Source organism: Dermatophagoides farinae, chromosome 3 (genome assembly GCF_024713945.1).
Source record: "Dermatophagoides farinae isolate YC_2012a chromosome 3, ASM2471394v1, whole genome shotgun sequence".
Taxonomy (NCBI): Eukaryota; Metazoa; Arthropoda; class Arachnida; order Sarcoptiformes; family Pyroglyphidae; genus Dermatophagoides; species Dermatophagoides farinae.
Window position 1 is genome coordinate 2,902,675 of NC_134679.1, and position 18,534 is coordinate 2,921,208.

At 28.4% G+C, this 18,534-nt stretch overlaps 1 protein-coding gene across 2 annotated transcripts in view; it reads right to left on the minus strand.

Annotated features, from left to right (window-relative positions):
* Positions 1-16,253, minus strand: part of LOC124494581 (uncharacterized) — a 109,485-nt gene extending 93,232 nt beyond the window's left edge. For both annotated transcript variants that reach the window (XM_075729289.1, XM_075729290.1), the window contains exons 1-2: positions 14,874-16,253; positions 8,333-9,666 (exon numbers count right to left, since the gene is read on the minus strand). The gene's annotated coding sequence lies outside the window, so the exon portion shown is untranslated. The remainder of the gene's footprint in view (positions 1-8,332; positions 9,667-14,873) is intronic.
* Between the last annotated feature and the right edge of the window lie 2,281 nt (positions 16,254-18,534).

The following is an 18,534-nucleotide window of genomic DNA, read 5'->3' on the forward strand; positions in this document are numbered from 1 at the left end:
TTTTTTTTTTGGTTTGATAATTTCATCTTAATGGATAAAATTCGTTTCTATCTGATTATTTTTACAAGCATGGTGTATTTTTTCCAATTCATAGAATAATCATCATATATGATGATATGTGTTTATCAATAAAAACGAATCAAACATAAAAATTGAATGAATTAAATATGGAAAATCGTATGTGAATATAAGGAAAAAAAATTGAAATTCAGAAAAAAAAATTCGAGAAAATCTCCATTGATAACGACTGTTAATGCATATAAAATAGCATTTCAATATATGAAGTCATCAACAACAACAACAACAACAAAAAAAAATGGTCAGAATCTTTAAACACCTAAATTCTAAGACAATTTGATTATCATCAAAATGTAATCAAGCACAGATTAAGAGATCCGATCATTATCACATGAGTACAAAAAAACCGAATAAGGATATTTATTCTTGAAAAATGCGCTTGTATTTTTTTTCTTGTTTATTTGTCTGGAATTTCAATGGAATAAAATGAGATATTCTTATAAGGGTAATATTTTACACCAAAAAGAAAGAATCTATAGTATTCTGGGCAAAGATTTGCAAAAAAAAAATGGTTCAAATAAAAAGGATGACGAGCGAAGAAAAAAAAATCCATTCCTTTAATACATTATTTCATTTCATTTTTATTTTCGATTGTCACAATCGTTGTTGATAGAATCTGGAGAGATATGATCATCATTATCATCATGAAACAAATTGAACGATAAATGAATGATAAAAAAAAAATTTTCAGTTCTTTTTCTTCAAGTTTAGCCATTATTATCATCAATTGGATACAATTTTTTTTTCACTTGGTAATTTTCTTTATACGGATATTGATTTTTTTTTGTGTGTGTGTGTGCCGCAATTTTTATGCTTACATTTATATTTTATGTGAAAAAATATCGGCGTTAGAGTGAATGAATGAATTTTTTTTTCATATAAAAATCAGAATGTGAATGTGTGTAAAAATGTTTGTTTGATATTATCGATCAATGTATATTTTTTTTTTTTGAATGAAGAGAAAAAAGTTTTTTTTTTCATTACTTGTTTTAACGTCCATTAGCATAACGCGTCTCTCTCTTTCTTGTTGGTGGTCGTTTTTTTCTCTCTTCATCAAATGTGTAATGGTTTTGATGCCAAAAAAAAAAAAAAAAAAAATTTTATTTTCATTCTAACTAAATAATAAATACTATCGGTTCATTGATTTAAAATTTTTTTTTTCATTTGGAAATTATGTTGATCGATATGTGTATGTTTGTTGGTTTGTTTGTATTTTGATTTGGTTTTTTTTCTATTTCCGTTTGTGTGTGTGTGTGTGTGTGTCTTATTTCCATTACCGATGAATTGAAAAAATCCAGAATACACACACACACACAAACACAAACACATCTATGATAAAACAACGAATTACTTATAATTTCAATTCATTCGTATATCTTTTCTTCAATTTCATCATCATCATCATTCTCAAATATAATTTTCCATTTACAAACAAAAAAAAAAAAGAAAAACAGCCATTCACAATGATTTTTTACACACACACAAATATAAATGAGATACATCGGAATTTGTTTGTTTGTTGTTGATTCTATAAATATAATTCCTGATTTCGTTCATGATGATGATGATGATGATGATGATGAAAAAAGATCTTGATTATATGTGCGAACAGAGAAAAAGAGACGAAAAGAAAGAAAAAAACACAAGTAATTGAATGAAAATGAACGGCAATAACAACAACAACAACAAAAAGAATCAAGTCTTTTTCCATTGATGGTCCTTGATGATAGTCTTATTTATTGTCAGTGTATATATGCATTGTAATATTCAATGTGAATAAATTCATTCATCAAACCTGAAGAAAATATAGTGAATCATCTTTTTTTTTCTCATTTCTCGTCAACATTGTCGATTGTAAAAAGTGAACACAAAACACAAAACATACATTGATAATGCAGAATAACAGAATGCTGAAAAACAGAAATTTTTTTTTCATTCATCAAAATCAATTTTCATAGCAAGAATTGAAAATAAATTCTTCGGTATGTTTCATCATCAATGTATATACAATTTTATCTTTAACATATCTTATTTTGTTTAAACAAAAAAACAAAAATGATAAAAATGTTAATGATGATTGTAATAGAAAAAAGAATGACAAAGATGTGAAAAAAAAACATAAATGAAGACAAAAGACAATTTATATTTCAAATTTTAAATTTAGTTACAAAAGAAAATAGAAATTACAAACAAATCACAAACATACACAATAACAATACATGAACAATAATATTTCCGGTTTTTCATTATCATTATTAATTCATTATTCACACAATTTTTTTTTTGACAAGAGTGACTAGCATTTATCATTATGCAAAAGAATGTTATAAATAGAAAAAATAAAATACAAAGAATGAATGAATAAATTTATCATTTCAACAAATACAAGATTGCATTATCTCTTGTATATAAATGGACAAATGGAATTTTTTTTCTCTCTCCAATTTTTCATTTTATTCTATATCACAACAGAAAAAAATCAAAAGCTAAAAAAAAACGAAATATCAGTTTCGCTGCAATTTATATCAATATAAACGCGATATATATACATAAACAAAAAAAAAAAGACAAAAGAAACGTTATCATAATGATCGTAAAGCAGAAAAAAATAAAGATGCAAGATGAAAAAAAGTGATTTATAAAATTGAATAGCGTGATTTTTCTTTTTCTTGTGTTTGACCAAAAATAAACCATGATTGTTTTTTTTGTGAACAAATTTTTTTCAATTATTACCTCAAATAAAAATGGATTGCCCATACAAAACTGATGATGATCATCATCATCAACTGTGGTTAAACAATTCCGATAGTCCGAATGATCGATGCCGGAAAAAGGCCAGCTGACTTGAGGCGATTATTTTTTTTTCCTTTGGTTTATTTTCACTTTGCTCTATTTTCATTCTATATTCCATAATAATAATAATAACCGATTAGGAATGAAACGGACACGCAAATCTCCTAGTATGACCAATGAAGATGCACATATATAAAGACTAAAATGACCGAAGCAATCGTATTCAATAATATTCGCGCTATTTATCGAATGAATTTATCGATGACAATACTCCTATCAAGAATAAATACCGATTCCGGGTATATAAATCGATTCAAAAAAGAAAAACTTGAACTCATATTAGAGAAACAATAATAAATATAATAAAGCAATGTGATGAAAATGAAAATTGTGAACCAAAATAAATACTGAAATATAGTGGAACAAAAGAGCCAGCTATCAGCTATGAAAAAAAAAATATTGATCAAATCGAGAATATCGGGCACAAATAAACAAGCGGTATATGAACAAATTTTTTTTCTCGACAAATACACACTCGAATAAATATAACCCGATTGAAATGCACACACACACACACATAGACAAACACAATAGAATGTGACCAACTGACTAAAGTTAAAATTGTGTAAGAAGTCTATCCGAACCTAACCAAAACTAAAAAAAAAAACAATTTGAAATGAAAAAAAACAACGGAAAATGAAAATAAATGTTTTTTTCATTGTCTGAGTTTCCATCGGGCATCAGACAAAGAAGGCACATCCTTCTCTTTCGACCAAAATGAAAAAAATATCGCCATTGTTCCACAAAACAAAACAGAATGCAGAAGAAAAAACTTAACAAACGGAAACGATACATTTTTATCATAATTTAGATTCAGAATTTTTATTTTCACTAAACATCATTTGAAAGTCAGAGGTGAATGGTTATTAGGGAAAAAAAACCAAGTTGCCCAGAACACACACACCGACAACCGAATACATTTCCGGTCGTAGCATGAAAAATTGTACACGTTACATAAATTGCCAACATTTCCAGCTAATTTGACGAGAATTTAATCTTTACAATCCGAATACGACTCCGCTGTAATCGAATTTCTAGCACTTTATCCATCATCATCATCATCATTGCCATTATCGTAATTCAAATTATCATCGCTATGGTCCATAGCCAAAAAAAACATGAAAAAAAAAACAAAATCAAAAGAATAAATGAAGACATTTTCAAGTAATAATAATCATTCATATTCATATCATAATTGCGGTTTTACTTGTTATGATTGTCAAATTATGTGTTTAGTCACGAATATGGATAAAATTTCATCATCATCTTGATCATTATTCATAAAATTTCTGTGATAGTAATATTTTTTAACCGGCAAAGATGCCATCATAATTATCGAAACGATAGACGATAAGGATTGAGTGTTTTTTTTTTGGCACTTATACTAATTATCATTAACATAATGAAGCTATTCCGGGATGGCCATTTGAAATAGCCGTTTGAAAATTCATGTGAAAAAGATTGTAATAGATTGATTCTCTACTATTTGCCATAATTAACCATAGAAATGGGGTGAGAATATTTTTCTTGATTTCAATTTTTTTTCTATTCAATCTTTAAACACTGTAAATATATTTAAAACCTAAAATCAAACAAGAATCAAGAGAAAGGGAAAAACAAGTCAAGAATAACATCATCGTATGAATGGCGTTAAAAATAATAATAATGATGATGATGATGAAAAAGCAACAGCAGCACGAAAAATAAATGGCTGGAAATAATGATGACTCAAAAAAAAAAAAAATGATATGGAAAATAAACGGCGTATAATGAAAATTCGTTTGTCTTCTCATTTGTTTGTTTGTTTGTTTGCTATTCATTAAACAACGAGAATACAAAACAAGAACAACGTGGAATCGTGAACATGAACATCGACCACAGAAAACATTAACTTTACCATTCAACTTACTATAGATATCGAGGAAATGAAAATCAAAAAAGAAAAAAAGTAATGAAAAAGGATTTCATGAAATAAACAACTTGCGACTGCCACGTTGATGATGATGATGATGATGAAGACAATGGATACAACAAACCTATTTATCACATTTTATTCGGTAATTTTATATGATTTTTTTTTTTAGTTTACACATGTCTACAAACACAGTATCTGTATGCATAGGGAAAATGAAAATGAAAATAGCACCAAAGAATGGAGAAATTCTTCATTCAAATTTTTTTTTCTTAACTACCATCATTTTAATGTTTTTGTTCGTTGATCATAATCATTATTATTATGATGATGATGATTATTATTATTTTGATCAAGTGAAAGCAAAAAAAAATGAAAATTTTTCATTCATTCATTTATTTACTGAACGAATATATAGTAAAATGAAAATAAAAATTCAATGGTAGTGAATGATAAAAAAAAAATTTATACACGAGATATTGAACTTTTTCTCTTGCTCGCTATGAAAGTTGAATGAATGAAAACTTATCCTAATTAGCCTATTAAGCAAGTGTGTTTGTATGACGAATGAATGTTTGTTACAGTTTAGCTTCATTTGTTAAATAATAAAGAAAACGGAATGGTGCAAATTTTCAGGAATAAGAAATAATAATAATAATAAAAACAACAAAAACACAGAGTTGGGTAATATGACCCCTTTTTTCATATTCAAATGAAAATGGTAATAAATAGGAAAATTTTTTCAAGTTATAATAATAATAATGACGATGATGATGATGAACAACTGAATGTTTTTCAATGACAATTGTCAAACGAAAATGAGTTGTTTTTGTAACTCAAACTGGAATGAACAAAAAAAAAATTCTGAATGAAGAACGGAAAGAAAAAAAGAATTTATTTTCAACAAAAAAAAAATAAAAATAAAAATAATGATGTCTTACATTCATTCATTTATTGATATATTTGTATACTGAATTAGAATACAAAAAAAATAAATGATGACGATGACAATTTCTTGTTACTTATGTTGTCCCGCTGGTTAACGCCATTTGCCATGAAAATGTATTCAACAAAGAAACCAAAAACAAGCAGATAAGATTTCCGAAATGGTCATCATTGAAAAGTTATAGTTTCCTTTTTTTTCTTGTTATTTACGAGAAAAAAAATACCACGATTATATGAATTCCATTAAAATGATGGCAAAAAAAAAATGTTAATCGATTCGTATCTGGCTAGAATGTTCTATTGGTTTTCAATGAGAATTTTTTTTTTATGTTTCGGTTATTGTTGTTATGGTTTTCTATCAATAATAGTAGTAGTAATATCATTCATTGATCAGATCAGTTTTGATTATCATGAATGTAATTGAAATTAAAATTGAATTAACTTTGAGTGTGCAATGAGAGAGTGAGAGAGAGAAAGAGAGAAAGAAAAAAAATTGATTGATCGATTTTGGCCTTCGGTCAATGAAAGAAATAAATGAGAATTTTTTTTTTTATCGAATTCAATATTGTCGAAATGAAAGGTTAAGCTCCAATTCTTTTGGAATATTTTTCACACATACACACACACATTTAGTTTGTTCTGCTTTTAAACATCACAAAACATCGATATGTTTGTAATAGAATTTCAATTTAATTCAGTTGAACTCAGTAAAAATTCAATGAACTTCATATTGGCAAATAAAACAAAATGACAACCCAAAAAAACCGTTTTTAGGGCCTATAGACAATGATTCGGTCAAATGATGTATTATACATGCACACACACACACATACATCACACAAAAAAAACACAGGCATAAAACCGAGATAAAAAAAATAAAATGAAGAATCCAACAACAACAACCAGTAATAGCAATACAGTTATTAGTGTGAAAAAAAGTGAAGAAAAATTTCAAACAATTTTCAAGTGAAACACAAAATGTATGTACCAAAAAAAATTTGATGAAAAACTTCCTGGAATGTATGCATATGAGCATGATGAGAGAGAAAAACCAATAAACTATAAAATGAAAACAACAACGGTACAATAAATGGATGAAATTTTCCTAGATAACTATAGCATACAAATATCATTAACATTACCAAGTAATGTGGATGTAAGACAATGCTGTTTGTGGGTATGTGTGTGTGTTTAATTTTTTTTTTGTCACACAAAAGACAATTTCAGTTTCCGATGATCACTTATGATCACAATGATGATGATGATGATGATGATCGGAGAATAGAAACATCAAAAATATTCTTGACTAGAAAATTACACTATTATAACCAATATCATCATTACGAAAAATGATGATAGGCCCAAAAAAAAAAAAAAAATTCCAATCAACCGAATCAAACATCATCAAAAACTAAATCAAATCCAACATAGAGAAAAAAAAGATCATGAGAAAAAAATGTAGAGAAATAAAAATCCAACCAATTTGCTAATTCTTTGAGACATTTGGTACTTTCATAATAACGGTTTACAATTCTATATGATTCGCGGTATTCACGGTTCATCAGGAAAAAATTGCTTTGCTAACATATATGGAAATTGTTTCAAGAATAAAATGAATGAAATAAATGTATGGTAGCAATGTAATCGAAACTATTGAAAGAATATTTGATTTCAAAATCTACAATCTTATTTCAATGATGACGGATCATTGTATACTAGGAATCTGATTTGTTGTTCACCAGCCGAATCGTCATGTAGGAAAAAGGAAACCAGAAGAAAAAATCTAATAAGAAATTCGCTTTTCTCTCTTATGCTTGGGTTTTCTTTTTTTTTTCTTCTTGTATTTCCTATTCAATCTATGTGTTCAATTATTACCAAAGTTTTTTTTTCTATACTCTTTCATTTTTCCATTTAGGATCCCAATTTTTATTTTGTTTCTCATTTCATTCACATCACAATCACAATAACTATAATCATCATCATTGATAAGCAATTCAAAAGAATTCAGATTCCTAAACGAAAAATAAATTCATCCAATCCAAAATAGGAATATAAAAAAAACGGGATAGCAATGATGATGATGATGATGAGATGATGATGATCGATTCGTCATCATTCATCGGCTCAAAATATATTCAGAAATGGATTTACTATATATATATGTTTGCAAAAACGAATTGCCGCTAAGTTGAATCGTTAAAATATCATTAAATAACCGAACAAATATCTATCTAAGTATATTGAGAGGCAATAATAATGATGATAATAATAAATTGTAAATGTTAATTGAACATAATCAATAAGCTGAATGTAAACAACAACAACAACAACAACTGGGATAACAAGCCTATATAACAAATGCAAGTAATTTATGCATTCACTTCATAATTGGAATATATAAGAAAAAAACCAGAATCACTACCCCTCATAATTTTCGTATTAATATAATCATATTAATTTTATCAAAAAAAAAAAAAAAAAAATGGATTTTTCTAAGTTTTCAGCACTATAAAACTGTTTGGATAAAAAACAAAATTAACTTACTTTTTTACGGGGTATTGTAATAGATTGTGATGAAGAAATGTTGATGATGACAATTATACGCGGTGTATGTTTTCCAAAAACAATTTGTCAATCACAGAAACAAAATACTGCACTATTTGAGAACCAATACACATTAAATGTGGACACAAGATGAGAGTACATTAGAAAAATACACACAAGAAAATGCACACACGCCATTCACTGAAATCACATCATCATCATCATCATCTCTCGATAATGATGATAAAGATAATGGACGTTGGTTTCAATAATCACGAATTTTTTTTTGTAAGTTGAATAAAATATAATTGTTGCTGCTGTTACTATTGATGATAATGATGATAGAAAGATTTTGTGTGTGTGTTTGTGTGGAAATTGTTGTAACGATAATGATGAGAATCAAACAAACAACAACTATGACCACGACGACGATGACAAAACACCCTCACCATTCGAATGTTTTAAGGTAATGAATAATGATGATGATGATAACGTTGATATATTACACTCATAGATAGAAATACACACACACACACACAAACACATACGAATTGCACAGCTACAATAATCACCCACAAAAAAACCTTGATGATTATATAATTGAAGGGTCACTTGTTGATTGATTCCGGGATTGTTAAAACTTTATACACATTTTCAAATATACAACAATCATGTTTAAATAATGATTTTCTTTTTCTCGGCACAAAAAAAATTCATTTCAACAACAACAAAAAAAAACCATGAGAACCATACACACATGAACACACGAGAAATGTTGAATTTTTAAAAAAAAATAATAATAATTTCACATACAAACAAGGATTCATTAACGATATCAGTAAATATTAGATTAATGTTTCTGCATTTATATACAAATGGGAAAAAAAACAAATAGACATTTTATTCGTATGAAATTCTCATAAGTACATTTTACTTGGTTGAAATACAAATTCAGATTCAGATGAAAAAAATTCTTCACTCATTGAAACGAGAAAGCAAGAAAAAAAATTAAAAATATATCAACGGAAATGGTCAAAAATCGTTGGAAAAATTTTCTTGACATTTTTCTACACTTTAAATGATAATGATGACGATTATTATGATGCAAATGGGCATCTAATGGCCTGATGGCATCGTTATTTTTTCAGAAATTCTGATTCTGCAAAAAAAGCATCTTTATGATGATGATGATGTTGATGATGGCACCGATGACGGTGTCGAACGAATAAACAGACAAAAAAATTCAATGAATTTCGTAGTCATATAGTTTGTAATGTTTCATAAAAGTTTCAAAAACAAAAAAAAAACCAAGCCAGACATGCTAATGAAAGATTCTAGACATAGAGAAAATGAATAAAAAAAAGTACGAAAACAATGAATAGTGAATGCGTGTGAATTTTCATCAAAGTCAAAAAACAAGAACAGAGTATATTCGAATATCCATAATCATAGCATATTGTGTACCAAGTTTGAAATGATACAAAAAAAACTAATCAAAATCAATCTCATTGAATTAGATTATTTTTCTTTTCCATATTCACTTTTTGTTTTGTCTTTAGTCTTTGATTCATTTAATCGACTGATCTATTTTTCTTTATCTACACACATTATAGGAATTTATTATTATCAAAAGACATTCATTCTGCCATGATGTTCCAGAAGTGAGGCCATGCGGAATTCAAAATAACTAATCTTCAGCTACAACACTAACTTATAAAAATTGAGAATAAAATTCATCAACACAGAAAAAGTTTACATTACATTGGTTTACACAAACACAAACACACAAACACATGGAACGACAAACAATCAAACATGGATACTAAGTTTAGCAAAAGAAAAAACAAATCATCCTAGATTTGAACATTAAAGAACATCTAAAATAGATGATAAACCAGATGATGATGATGATGAGATCATTCAATTCATTTTGAATTTGTCGCTTTTCTCTATCAACAAAAAAAAAAGAAAACAAGAATTCTTTTGGAAACAAAACAAAAAAAAACATGGAATCAAAAAAATTAATAATGAAAAAAGCAATTCACATACACACAATTGGGAACAGCAGCGATCCAAGAAAATTGTCCGATTTTTCCAAGAAAAAAGTTCGAGCATTATGGCCGATTTTGTCATCATCATCGACAACGTTTGCTGTTAAATTTACGACGAATTATATGACATTAGTTTTTTTTCTGTTTTTTGTTTTCTTTCTTTTTTTTAGTACCAAACGGAATTCCAGAACAGAAAAAAAGAGATGAAATGAAATAAAATAAAATGAAATGAAATGAAAATGGGCTTTCAGACAAGATGGCAAAAAAATACAACAAAGTGAAAAAAAGACCGACCGAAAAAAAAATGAAATAAAATAAAACGGAATCAAAAAAAATGAAATCTCAGAATGACTATGAGAATCATTTAAACCGAGCGAGAGAGAGAGAGAGAGAGAAATGTCCAAAGAATTTTTCTTAAACACGAAAGGTCTAAAGTTAATTGCATCATTGAGTTTAGTAGTTTGTGGGGGTTTCGAAGAAATCAAAACAAAACAAAACAAAAAAATATTTACACCCATAACATATACAAAAAAAATAAAAACAAACTAATGTGGTACGACAATAGAATATAAAGAAAAAAAAGAATCTGTAAAGACTAGTAGTGCCCGGGACAAACTTGAAACTATTATCATTATGTTGATGGTGAACATCATCATCATCATCATCATCATAATGATAATAATCACAAAACATCAATTTATTACAAACAAAGTGAATCTAGAACAAAACAAAATGAAAAATAACGATAATTTTTGTTCATATCATCAAAGAGGATGGCCAAAATGATTTGATATGAAAAAAAAGACTGTGTGTGGCTGCTTTAAAAACGATTGGATTTTGAAAAAACAAAACTCCCAAATTGCACACCATATAAATCGATTCTAATGAATTGATTGTGAATTTTTATTTTGAAAAAAAGAACAAAGGGTACCGGGTGGTTTTCGGTCAAAATCTGCCCCCAAGTTTTTATTTTTTTAAAATGTTAGTTATGTCCATTGATGATTCTCGAGATGGTTTTTAGTTCATTCGGTCCACCCACTTCCGGTAAAATCGCAAAAAACAACGCGAATTCTCCAGATCTCACTAACTATGAGGTGGTGTAAGTCAATTTTTTCTCACGATAAAACTGATTTAATCAACATTTTATTCTGAAAATATCAAAAAAAAATATTTGGTGGAACATGTTCAAAAATCCGGAAGTTCATTTTTTCACCATGTAAGTCTATGGAGTTCATCATGTAATATCCACAACGTAAGTGTTTATGATGTTCGCCACGTAAGTCTATGGTGTTCATTATGTAAGTCTATGATATTGTGCATATTGCAATGGCAATCGTTGATAGTCTGAACTAAAAACATCCTGATACATTGTTGAAGGATTTTATTGTTCATGTATTAAAATGTGTATATGATATGCAAATAAAATAAGAAAAGCACAAGAACAAAATAACGTATACAAAAGGGTAAAGCAAAGGTCATTCAAGTATATAATGTTCTATAACAATTACGTATTTATACACAATGTGGTACTATTGTTTCTACAATTCTACTGATCAATTGTTGGCATAATTCATTACATTCATTATATTCCAACATATCATCATCATTGAGTACAGCATTCGAGTGGCTAATGGACATGATCAGGTGAATCATTCGTTCCAGGGCTACTTAACGCCAAACTTAATGATGCCTAAATATTGAAAGTTCTTCTCCAAGAAACTAATGGCTTATCCACTATTTTGCAACCTGGTGATATTTTCGTATTGGATATTGGATTCAGAGATTTTATCCGATTGATTCTTATCATACACATTTTAATACATGAACAATAAAATCCTTCAACGATGTATCAGGATGTTTTTAGTTCAGACTATCATCGATTGCCATTGCAATATGCGCAATATCATAGACTTACATAATGAACACCATAGACTTACGTGGCGACATCATAAACACTTACGTTGTGGATATTACATGATGAACTCCATAGACTTACATGGTGAAAAAATGAACTTCCGGATTTTTGAACATGTTCCACCAAATATTTTTTTTTGATACTTTCAGAATAAAATATTGATTAAATCAGTTTTATCGTGAGAAAAAATTGACTTACACCACCTCATAGTTAGTGAGATCTGGAGAATTCGCTTTGTTTTTTGCGATTTTACCGGAAGTGGGTGGACCAAATGAACTAAAAACCATCTCGAGAATCATCAATGGACATGACTAACATTTTAAAAAAATAAAATTTTTGGGGGCAGATTTCACCGAAAACCGTCCGGTACCCTTTCAGTTTTTTTTTGAATTTTAAAAACTTTTTTTATTATTCGTAATACATAAATTGCTTGAAGTTTTATTTAACATTTCATTATTATTTTGATCGGACATTCGTCATATTATTCCATTTTTGGACAGATTAATTTGAATTTTTTTCTCAAATTCGTTCAGAATAAAATGGAAAAAAAATTCGATTAGCCTCATAGAATGAATTTCGAATGATTATCGATTATTTTTTTCTCTCATGGGTAACTTTTTCTGCTTGTGGTCCGACCAAATAGCGAGAGAAAAAATTCTTTTTTCACTGCAAGATAGATATAAACTGGATCAAATGTCAAAATGAAGAGAAAAATATTTTTTCTTCCTATCCCCAAATGATTTTATTCGATTCGTTTTGCGGTTTGATGTAGGATGTGACTGTGTAGGTTCGTCTTGATTGTGGTCGTGAATGTTGGTTGAATGACTTTTATTCTTTCAGTGAATCATCGTTATCATCATCATGATCATCATTCTGAATCCGTGAAACCAAAAAAAATCGACGGTTAGAAAATTAGACGAATTCAGAAGTCGAAAAACATTCATTCAGTTTCTTTTCTATTCGAATGTTTTCGTACACACACACACACATGTTGAACTGGTTGTTGTTTTCAAACTGTATTTCTACAACTGTCCATCCATACATTTTTTATGGTAAATTGATACTTGAATTGTAATTCATTCACTGACATTTGCTGATTCTATTCATAAAGAAACATTATTTTAGAATAGAAATTCTAGAGATACTGTACTCTTGTATCAAGCATATGCAATTTGATTGAAAAAAAATGAAATCAAGCCATAATAACATTAATAACGAGCAAAAATCTCAACAACAACCTCAAATAACGATGGTTTAAATCGATTTTCATATGAATTTAAATTTTCCAAACACTAACACCACTGATCCATTTAATATTTGGCTGGATGGGTGTTTAGTTGACAACAATCTTGAGACAACCTGAATGATTGTTCAATGGGAATTATTAACCAGAAAAAACAAACGCTTTTAAAATGAATGAATCAACATAGAGAAACAATGAATGATTGTGACAAGTTTTATTTTATTTCATTTATTTGCAATGCACAATTTCTGAAATATAAAATGATGTTTTGAATTCAGATGAAGAAATCGAAGAAAAAAACTCCGAATACAGAATAAAAGCAAGGAAATCTAATGATATTCGAACACAAAGAATATGAATGAATTTCGATCGAAATAAAAATAAAATAAATAAATTCAGAACAATGAGCTTGAACACACACACACACACCAACAGACAAACAAACAAAAAAACAATTCTTTTTAGATTTTTTTCCCTCTGAAATAAGGATTTCTGTTTTTGTTTTTCTGAACGGATCATATTCTTCTTGTTTCAATTTTTTCTTGTATTTTTTTTCTCGCTGCTTCTTTTTTACTGTGTTCATGAATGCTTTCCGATGTTATTGCTATCTTAAAATGCTATGATGATGATGATATGCGGAACTGAGTGAATGGAAAATAAAAATAAATAAATATACGAGAAAATAAACATGATTTTGTTTTTTTTTTCACACATCCATACAGTCAGTCAAACACAAAACAACCAATGCGATAAAAAAAAGTGAACATTTGAATACTGTGTTCATACACTATATCTGAAATCATTGGCCATTTGGCTGTTGTTGAATTCATTAATTGAAACTTTAGATCAATGAATGAATGTTTGAATGTTTGAATGAATGAAGAAACACGAACATGAACATGGACATGAACATGAATCTGATTCGAATGGTGAAGTTATATAATTAAGACATTTTTTTTTCACGGTTTTAATGGAACGAATCTCCAACTTCAACCGACGACGACGACGATGAATGAATAAATCATTCATTATATTCGGTTGAGACCAATAAATTGCATTATTATACATTGTATATATGAAAATGTTTTTCGCCCACTTTAAAAAAAAAAAATTTCCCTTCAACATTTCAAGTTATTTTCGCAATCAAATGATAATCAATTTTATACCATTACAATCATCATTGAATATAACATCTTTGAATTGAAAAAAAAATGAAACATATTTCGATATTCAATCGTGGTCAATCAGAAATGTTGTTGTATTTGTCGAAAAAAAAACGACACACACTGTTAATTTAAAATTAAAACGATGTTTTTTTTTAAAAAAACTTACTTTTAATTGATATCAAAAAAAAAAAAAAAAAATTTAATTGCCAACGATTAATGTTTTGGTCATGGGGATGGATAAAATGGATGGAAGAATGATTTTTTTTTTTTTTGATTTCACAATCAAAATTGGAATCGGATAGGCCAAGGCAAAAAAGGGAGGACTGTAGCATGAATAAGTCATGATTTTTTTTTTGATGAAAATTTTTCAACAACAACAACAACGTCATCATCATCATCAAACATCATTATTATTAGAATGATGTCAAAATGTGGATGAATGATGGGCCATTGATTCATTCAGTTTTGGTCACATATTCGATTCGTATGTAGCTTGTTTGAAGATTTGCCGATTGACTGCAAAAAAAAAATCGATGCACGCGTATATCTTATGGCATCTACTAAGTGTGTGTATGTGTGTGTGTGTCTGTGTCAAATCGAATTCATTTCATTTGTCGAATTTTTCGATTTTTTTTTCGATTCGAGATTGAGATTCACATCAAACCAATTGGGATTCGATTTTTTTTTGTGTTACAATACATCACATACGCACACACACACAGATACATTTATATAGACTCAAGCTGATATCGAAATCGAAAATGGAAAAGAAGTAAAAACGACAAAACAAATAAAATTCAGACACATTTTAAGTATGAGAAAAAAAAGTCGACCAAAAGATAATTTAGATAACGAAATGAATAAAAGAAGATAGTTGAAAACACGCACTGACACATATACACACATGAAAATAAACGCGCGACATTCAAGGACCAGCAAGATCCACAATGATGATGATGATGATGATGATGACAAAGATTCACACATACATAGTCGTATGTATCATGCTGAGTTTGATAAGCAATCTTTGAGACACTTTTAGGAGCAGAAAAAATTATTCGTTAAAAATGATGATAATGATGATGATGATTATGGGGCGGCTACAACACCAATCATAAAACGAACATCAAAATATCAATATTTTTTTCATTTTCTTTTTTCTCGATCAACATTCAATAACGATATTTATTGGATTTTTTTTTCAACATATAATTCACATGTTTATTTGATGACACAGTAGTTGAAGAAAATATTCAGAATGATCCAGAATATGATGATGAACATTGATGAAATTGAATTGAAATTTTTTATTTTTTTCTATGTTGTCACTTAAATATTATATATGCACAAACCATCATTTTTTTCTGGAAAATAAAAATCAAGATGATCCAAACTTTACCTTTTATATATTAATATATTGATGATTCAATGACACACGGTAACACATGGTGTTGATATTCATCAATAATAGCATGGTGGAAAGAGAAAAAATTAATTTTTATGATGATCTGCAGCCTGTAAAGATGAATAAATGAATGATCATGTCCTATCCAATCGACTGACGACTACTGAACTGAATTTCGAAAAATTGTCTGCCATTCTATTGGTGATGATGATGATGATGATAGTCGACGGCTGTAAAAGTTTGAAAAAAAAACAGCATTCCATATTATTAATGGTAGCAGCATTGTCGATGAAGCTGAATGGATTCAGCTATTCTGCTGATCCTCTATAGATAGTGAATGTGTATGGATCCAATTATTATTCGCCCATCACACAAACACACACACATTGGAATTTGTTTTCTGTTTTCTGAATTTTTTTTCCCGAAAAAAAATTGTAGTAGCAGTAGCAACAGATTCAAAATAAAAACCCACAAAAAATTAAAAAAAAACGGAAATCCTATCAAAGTATGATAACCCCGGCAATATGTGTGTGTGTGTGTGTATAACGCCGGGATATAACGAATAATAATAAAAAGAATAAGATAGCAGCTGAGAAAATTCTAAATGGTTCGTATCTAAGAATACTCATCAACATTGGTATAAATGATAACATACAATTGAAGAATTCAAAGTTTTTTCTTTCAATTCTTATTGTTGTGTCTGTTTGGTCTGTTTTTTGCGCTACGTTCACAATTCTCATATACATTATTCGTATCCATGCATGGATGGATACTTTCATAATGAATTCAATTTTTTTCCTCACACACACACTATATTACAATCATCATCACTATAGATATTCATTCTTGATGACTATCATCATCATCATCATCATCATCATTGTCATAGTTTCCTGATTGTTGTCATTATGTATAAATACTTCGGTGTGTACAATTTTTTTTTCAATTTTATTATTATTCTTGTCTTTTTTTTCTTATTCACACTTATTTAGGACGATAGAAAATTATCATCTTGTTTCGGAATTCTTCCGGTTTCAATCCGGAATCTATCGAACTCTAATTAATCATCATCATCATCATCATCATTTTTATCATTATATGCTGTGGTCGAATAATATTTACATAATAATGATGATGATGAATTTTTTTTTCGAAGACCTCGAGTTCTACATTTGTTTTATGTGATGTAGAAAAATTGCCAGAAGAAATATTACACACACATGGGTATCAATGCTCGATTATTCATTTCGAATGAGATTTTTCATTGACTATGTTTGGCTTTTGTCCTTAGATTATTTGATTTGATAATTCAATTGATTTGATTTTTGTCTTTTTTTTCACCATCTTTTTATCACTATCGTGGTTTCATTATGATTTGCCGCCGGTGTTATGTCACTAATGTGTTCAAGCGTCAATATTCATACCATCCACACATTGATTTGAAACGGCAAATTGAAATTGGAATTTTTTTCTCTTTCTTTTCATCTTTGTTTGATAATAAAAACAGATCAGTAATACAAATATCCAATAACGAATGCCAACATTACATAACAAATAATCAAATTAAACAATCAATTTAATTAGCATATAATAATTAGCCGTTTTTGCATGAAGAATTTTACATGGAAATTATAATGCAACACACATTTTTTCAATGTTCCAAATTCCATATAAATAATGATGATGATGATGATGATGATAAAAACAATAAAGAAACGCCAATTGGAATTTGATATATCAACCATTGATGATAATTTGATTTGTTTTTAATAAATAGTCTTGATTCATTGTGAAAATGAATCTGGATTTTTTTTTTGTGTCTTTGATATGAACGAGTTTGATTGCCATTTTACCTTTGATTGATTTATATTTCAAGCATCTCAATGTTTATATTTACAATGCACATTGTTCTAAGGAATTTAATTCAACAAAAAAAAACTTCTGTTATATTCAATTATCAATGTTGAATATGTTAAGAATTAATTTATATGATGATTGAAAAATTCCTTTGTGTGATAATTCGTGCGTGAAATAAGGATAATCTTATTGAATTAGAGATTGTTCTGTGTTTGGTGTTTTCTTTACGTAAGGTTTAAACCATTTATTTAAATTTAGACATTCTTGTATGAACGTATTTATTCTTGCAAGAATGTTCTAGGATCACACTAGTTTTATCCAGTTTTTTTTCTCGTTACTTGTTTTTATTGAATTTTTTTTTCTTATATCCAGGTACAATATGACGATAGCTTTATATTACTACTGTTTGAGGCCACGTTCATGTTATTTCGAATGATTTATTATAGCCCGAAACAAGAAATATTTATGTGACAAATTCTTCATTTTCAACAACACACACACACACACACACACATACGATATATTTATCAATAAATAAATCAAAACAAATTTGAAACAGAGAATT